General features: G+C 38.0%; 1 non-coding gene across 1 annotated transcript; it reads right to left on the bottom strand.

Moving 5' to 3' along the window:
• Nucleotides 1-5,908: 5,908 nt before the first annotated feature.
• On the bottom strand, nucleotides 5,909-5,982 carry TRNAN-AUU. Its single transcript has one exon. It is a non-coding gene; the product is annotated as a tRNA-Asn (tRNA).
• Between the last annotated feature and the right edge of the window lie 1,955 nt (nucleotides 5,983-7,937).

Genomic DNA, 7,937 nt, shown 5'->3' with positions numbered 1-7,937 from the left:
TGTCTAGTTTCTGGAACCTTAAAGATTTTCGTGACAACTAGTCAGGAAGGAGGTTAAAATTGAGAAAACCGAGGGAAGGTCAACATATACCTATCTTTGACTTTTATTGGTCAAAGTTTGACCTTTGACTTTGGAGTTCATCTTCTTCCTTGGTAGCTAGAAAAATCTCTATTTGTTCTTATCAGACCCCTCTGGTTTTACCTTTTTACAGCTATATATAGACATTTAATGGATTCAATTTCTCCATGAAACCTTTAGATGAAGTTTCAAACAAGAAGTAGAGACCAAATTCATACCTTTTCGTGGTTTGTAGCACAAGTTATAACCTTCCAAAGTTCGTTGAAAAACATGTTTCTCACTGGAGTATATCTAGAAACCTTTTGTTGGGCTGCCGATTATAAAACTTTTCAGTGCCTGATTCCTTCACGAACTTGTTGTAAATCCCATATGAAATATGTAGGAGTTGGTAGGAAGGAAAATGATTAACCAAAGCCCTCGAATTTGGAAGAAATCCGAGAAAGAAAAACCCATAATCTAAGAGCTTCAAACTCGAGTTTTAGGAATTCTCATTACTCGATTCTTGTCTTAAAACTTTGCCCCAACTTCAGACTTGGGGAAGCTTCCACCGACATTGAGGGCTCCAAAATCGTCGTGATTTGGAATTTTCTAGATAATTCATCGGAAATATCCTCTTTGATCAGCGAGCTACCAACTTCCAGTTTGAATTCCGACTATTGGATTTGATGATCTTTGAACGTTCTAGATTGTATACAAATTTGAGAAAAATCCAACGACACAATTTTGAGATTCGAAGGACTTTATGAAGATGGTCACATGTAAAGGTTTTTATTTTCAGCAGAATGGCACTTTCGTAAGTATCCATATTAACAGGGTAATTTGCCACTTTCAGAATATTTTATTATTATTTTTCAAAAATTCGTAATTTTCCTAAAAACTTCTTCATCTCTAGTTGGTCATTTTTTTGTTCTTGAGCATCTTGAAATTACCTCTAGATAAGGAATTAAATATCTGGAAATTTTCTTAAAAATTGGAAAGTGACCTTTTCGTCCTTTTCGCTTACGCTTTCATTCCCAATACTTCTCTAAATTCTTTAGTCCTTAACGTTACTCATTAGGGTATAGAAATGACTTGCTTAAGACCACTTTCCTTGCTTAATCCTCTTAATTTCTTCATTGGATCCTCTCGGTCTTACCTGGGTGGCTTTGCTTCATTTTTTTGGGGTGTTGCAGCTTCTTACCTTGACCGACCATCAACAAACAACTAAAAAAGAAATGTAGAAATTTAAAATAAATAGACGACTGGATTCCTTGGGATGACACCTTCTATGACCTCATAGTTCTTGAGCAGCGCTTCTTACCTTGACCAAGACACAACTGGATGCCTTGGGACCCTCTCCGCTGTTACCGCATAGTTCTCGAGCAATGCTTCTATAACACCTGTCACAGCTCGATTCACATGAGTTACCACTAACATAGATATTTTGCTTTGAAAATTGGTCATAAAACAAAAATTTCATACATGACAAGTAAAACATGTGAATCAAGTATATTTTACCACACAAAATAATCGAAGTAAGTTTTCAACAACAAAAGCACATGTACTTAAAACAGACTCAGATAAGGATTCCTTGTTGTCTCGAGCCTGCTGGTCTCGTCCTCGATTGGCCTGCAACTTCTTATTTGGCCAAAAAAATTAAAATAATCTTGATAAGTAATTAATTTACTCAATAAATAGCTAACTTGTCATTCACAAGTTTATTACTTATCATTGTAGTTGTTCTTAAGTTTTATTCTCCATTAATTCCTAGTTTCTTTTACTTGGATAATTTGTAAGTTAGTAAGGTATTTAAGCTACCTCTCGCTCAGGTTACTTCAATATGGTTATTTTGAATTTTAGGACTCGTACGTAAGACTCAATCTCAATCAATTACGGTCCGTCTACTAATTTCTTTAGCAGCATGTAACATCATATATACCAAAGGTCAGGAATACTCATTGTTCCTAATTTAGCACACATCGCATCGGTCAGGAACTCTGCGAGAATTAGTAAACTACAATACTCATATTCTAAATCTTTCGATAATTTGTTTGGCGATAAATGGAAATGCAGTAAAGATGAGAATCAATATTTGGTTTACCATGGTTAGAAGAAATATCTCTCTGAAAGCACAAAATTTTAGGGACAAGGTCAACTAAATTGACAAGCATCGAAAGACATTGATAGATTTCCGACGCTTGCTTATTTTGTTAGTCAATGTATGCTACGTGACAAAATTTAGTACATCTAGAGATATTTTTGCCCGCCATAATCTACCTTTGAAGCCACCAAAGCCCCCCATTTCCCTTATATTTCTTCTTCCCCATTTGCTTTCCTACTCCTTCATTCTAGTGATTTTACTTTTGGTTACCTAAAAGGCATCACACCAATGGAAATAGTAATTCTTACTTGTAACAATAAGAAGTTAGGATGACCTATTGGCTTGTTGGCTTCATTCCCCTTTCAACACTCTATTGGCTTGTTGAGTGGGCATCATCATATTGCCTGAAACGATTCTCACATCAGGCTTGTAGTGGGATTTATTTCCAGCTATCGGTGCTACTGGAGGTGCGTAGCCAGAGGTAGCACAGCTTAAGGTGCGTCCGTCCTAGTCACTAGACCTTGACGAGGTGGGCCATCTTCACCTCCACCTCTTCCTCTACCTCTAATATAGGGTCGTCTCCTTCCTCGTCGTCCTCTTCAGTGTCCTTATGTGGCATGATTCTAAAACCAATATATAACTTTTCTTAAGTCTATATCTCGCTAACATAAATTGCACCATATCACATATAATCACACCATATAATTTAGCAAACATGACATATTCATAAAAATACAACTAGGTTGAACATAATGCTACCATAAATCATTAATTAGAGCTCAACATATTTGATACTAAATTACATTCAATATTAGTAAACAAAAAAAGTACATGCAATTAAAGGCATTTCTTTATCTTATCTTATACAAGACATACCTGACGGTGACGAGACATCGATGGTGAAACCATGGAACGTGCCAAGCCTATCTCGTAGACAAGTCTACCGAATCTATAACCTAGAGCTTTGTTACCAACGGTGACGACCCTAGATTTCTATTAGCCTAAAGTTGCTACCGTCGTCATATTCTATGCTCTTATACGAAATTAAACATTTAAACTTCATTTTAAAACACAAACTTCATCTTAAAATACTGTCATAGACTTACTCATTTGAAAGCATCTTTAAAACAACATAAAATAAAAATGCCCTATACAAACCTATGCCTAGGAAAATAAAATACTACTATTCTATGCACGTGTCATTTACTCTATTTGTGATGTCGTCGTCAGCTGTATAGGGGTGTCTTGCCCTTACCTGAAATAGAAGTAGCACAAGGCTTGAGTATTTCAAGAAATACTCATATGACCCACTATTGAGGCTAGGGAATGCAAACACATGCAACTAACGATCTTAGGAACCTATTGTTAAAAAATCAAAGGGGTGGCCTCCAGTCCAGAAAAAATTGGATGTGTAGTACTTTCCTACACACACTCACACGTGCGAGCATGGATCTCCAGACGGTTCGCACCCTCTGGACCCATCATAGTCGAGCTAACTGTCTGTAGCGACGTCGGGAGGTCAACAGACTCCTGAGTGTCATGCAAGGCATGATGATCATCATCATCGTAGTACGCATCCGTACTCATCATCATAAATGAGAAGTAATTTGATGTATATGTACACACAAAATGCATGAGGTCCCTAGGGTTTTTCATCTTTAGAACATCTTTATGACACAACCCTATATACACTTCACATATTACTCTTATTAATATGCATGCCTTGGCCTTCATACGTTCATCATCATTAACATTGGCTAGGGATGTATCTTAAAAAAAACTCAGTCTCATAGTGCATCATGGCATTTAATACATGCACCACGTCTTAATATGGAATAATGTCATATTAATCAATCTTATAATCTTCCATCTTACATCGTCATGTTATCATGCATCACCATCATCATATCATCATGATACAACGTCATAATGTAACGTCATCATGTAACATCATCATATAACATAATATAACATCATATAGCATCGTCAAATAACATAGTCATAGTCAACCCCTCATAAAGTATAAAGCATTAATGACATGTGCAAGGACCACTAGGCATGTGTCGTCATAGATAAATCAAGTCGTTCGACTTAGCCGATAGTAAGGCCACTTACTTGGTTGGTCGTGGCCGACATTTTCTCTAAAGTCAAGTACGTTTGAATTTTGTCTCTCGAAGTTACTCCAAGAGTCATCAGGAGTTGTTTCCTATTAAAACGTGCATCTCGCTTCGTTAATAATTTACATTTCTAATCTAATTTAACTTGAACTTCAGAAATAAGACGTTATACTAACCTTAAATATTTCTATTAGAGCTTGGGAAGGGAAAAAAATGTAAAGGACGCTGTCAAAATGTCAAACCGAGCCTAACACTCAATTTTTTAGCCTAGGACTCCAAGATGCCGAGCCGAAGGAGCCGGTGTATGCAACAGTGACTCTGTCGCTGAAGGACATTGATATATGAGCAGGTTGCGAAGTGGTTCGAGGCGCTGGTCTCGAATGTTCATGTGGGCGTGCAGGTCTGTGTAGTGGATCCATGGGTTGGGCTGTGTTCTGTGTATTTGGGCTAGAACGTGGGTTTTTGGGCAAAGCACAGAGGAACTAGACTCTGGACTGGTTGTTGGTGGGTATCTGGTTGCTGTGTTGGGTATTTGGTTACTAGGCCAAACTGGGTATGGGGTTGCTTGACTGGAATCAAGTTGTGGGTATTCGAGTTTAGGTCCTAGCAGGTGGACTTCGTCTTCTCCACTCATTTCCACGCATTTTCCTTTCTTCATTCCTCCGTATCAAAACTCGTTGTCTACATCCTGTTTCTTCTCCTTCTTTCTCATGGTGTTAACCGTCTATGTACGTTCGATCCTACCCCTCTATCTCGCTTGTGTTGTGTACATTGGATCCATGGTCGTCATCTCGACATCGTCATTTGTGCAGAGGTGCCTTGCCTTTACCTAAAAAATAAGAGCAACACATGTATTGAGTATTTTAAGAAATACTCATTAAGTAACCCCACTACTAGTATAAGGTAATGCAAACACGTGAAATCATGGTTATCATAAAACATCATTTCATGGCCTTGGTCTCATATTCCTGTCCGGGTAGAATTTGATGTGCAGTACTTCTCTACTCATGACTTACATACACACACATTTGCTCCTAGGCGAGCTCGCATACCTACCCATTGACCTGGGCTTCAATTAGCATACACTTACGCTGTTGGTATATCATGGAGGGAAGGGAGTTCACATAGTATTGTGGTGTATACAATATCGTATCATAACATCATTGTGAACATAAATGTCGTAAGGTATGTGTTCGTACTAATCATGACGGGGGGGGGGTATTTCGGTACATGTGGACATATAATATGAATGTGATCCCAATAGTTTAAAATAATGGCATAATATGAATAAAGTAGTGACTTTCATATGATGTCACGTTTCTCAATGGCATAACATGTCAATATGATATTCTATAACATCATATATCTCATCATTACAACAAGTCATAACATAATAAGCAAATATAACAATCAAAAGGTATGACACTTGCAACCATCACTGGCATGCGCTCACACTTCATATACCAAATAGTAGTGAAGCCACTTACATGAGTAGCTTAACCGGATTTAAGTTTTACTATTATTTTCTCGTATGTTTTTCCTTGGCGACATTGTTCATAAATTATAGTGTCGGCTTCAGTTCATTTAGAGTACGTAAAAATTTCCACAATCGTAAGGAATGACTCATTCCCATCGCTAGAAGGAGGGTTTGAATCTCCAACCTTGTGGTTAATAGCCACACGCTCTAACCAACTAAGCTATTCCAGCTAATTATTTGTAATATCTCAAGCCCACCACACCCTTATAAGGAATGTTTCATCCCCTCTCCAACCAATGTTGGATCTCATAATCCACCCTCCTTGGGGGCCTAGCATCCTCGCTGGCACACCACTTGATGACCAACTCTGATAGCTTTCGTAATAGCCCAAACCCACCGCTAGCAAATATTGTCCACTTTTGCCCATTACGTATCGTCATCACCTCTCAATTCTAAAACGAGTCTACTAGGGAGAGGTTTCCACACTCTTCTAAGAAATGCTTCGTTCCCATTTCCAACCGCTAAAATATATTGTCTATTTTTGCCCATAAAAAATTGTCGTCAGAATCACAGTTTTAAAACACGCTACTAAAGAGATGTTTACGAACACTTGTAAGTTATTCTTCATTCTCCTCTCAAACCAATGCGGGATAAGAGGGCGTGGGTTCAAATCCCACTTCTGACAACTCAAATAAAGGTAAAATTAAAATACAATAGCATATCATTATTGAAATCAATTGAACTCCCTGTAGATTTAAAATTGTCACGACATGATTTTCCAAGCATCTAATAAAGTTAGTGTTCTTCAAGTTTACCCTTACGCCCGAATCTCAAGGACACTGTGATTTTCTTTGCCGCCTGGGTGTTTAGCAAATCGCGAGTTGTGAGCCTCCATCAATATCTCCTTAATTCCCCATTTTCTCTCTCCTATTTTTTGTTTTTATGTAAATGTGAGTTATTGTGGGGTTCTAAAAAAAATACCAAAAAAAGAACACGTAAGTAAGGTTGAGTTTCCATCCAACCCTTTGATGTCAAATTGGAGTTAATAAAATGTAACGCCCCTAATTTTCTTTAACCTACTTAGTGATGTCACCCATGCATACATAATTCATTATGCAGAAGCTCGTCAAAAAAAACCTTGGAAACAAAACAAAGTCTTTCGTAAACATTCATCAATCCAAAACAACCTATCTCCAAAAATAAACCTTCAATAATTGAATTTAAAAATAAATCTAAACAAATCAATACTCAAATGCTATAACTTAAAACAGTTTAGTAAACTCCTAAAAATATCCCATCTCCAACCTCCATGGTGTCCTCAGCTCCACCATCAACCCTACATTGGAGCCTTGCCTTTACCTGAAAATGTAGGTAGCACGTGGCTTGAGTATTTTATGAAATACTCAGTAAGTCACCCCACTATTGGGGTCAGGAATGCAAACACATGCAACATATGAGCGGGACCTAACTTTTCATAAATTTTTCATAGCCTTGGGCGCTTTTCTATACTGGGTAGGGTTGGATGTGTGGTACTCCTTCACACATGGCCCATGTACGCGTACATGGACCCACCAGGCGAGCTCATATACATACCCCCTAGGCCTCGCTTGGTCGGGCACAACGTGTTGCACGTCGACGAACACCACAGAACAGAGAAGGGCCCGCATGATATCATGGCGAACATAAATATCGTAATTCATTCTTTCGTATCATAAAGGGGAAGAATCCCGATGCACGTGACATACTATATGCATGAGGTCCCTTAACATATCTAACATGGCATTACATAAGCAGTGCTAACATCGCATTTACGTTTCTTACATCACATGACATCTCACATGACCTACATTACATGAAAGTACACTCCAGTTGCATAAACATCTCATGACATGACTTGATAATTCTATGTGTATCTATGACATCGATCAACATATTCATTACATATAATACTAACATCTCATTCATAACTTCACATAACATAAACAGTCAACAGTCAACATAATTCATACATCACATAACATACACAATCTACCGTCAACACAATCTATACATCACATAATCATATCACATAAATATGGTTCATGCAGGGGCCACAGGGCACACACCATCATACAACACGTAGTAAGCTAACTCCAACAGTAAGATCACTTACCTCGACGGTCTTGGTTGAAGTCACTCACAACGA

The sequence above is a fragment of the Cucurbita moschata genome, unplaced genomic scaffold (assembly GCF_002738365.1).
Source record: "Cucurbita moschata cultivar Rifu unplaced genomic scaffold, Cmos_1.0 Cmo_Scf00114, whole genome shotgun sequence".
Taxonomy (NCBI): domain Eukaryota; kingdom Viridiplantae; phylum Streptophyta; class Magnoliopsida; order Cucurbitales; family Cucurbitaceae; genus Cucurbita; species Cucurbita moschata.
This window is presented reverse-complemented; position numbering and strand designations above follow the sequence as displayed.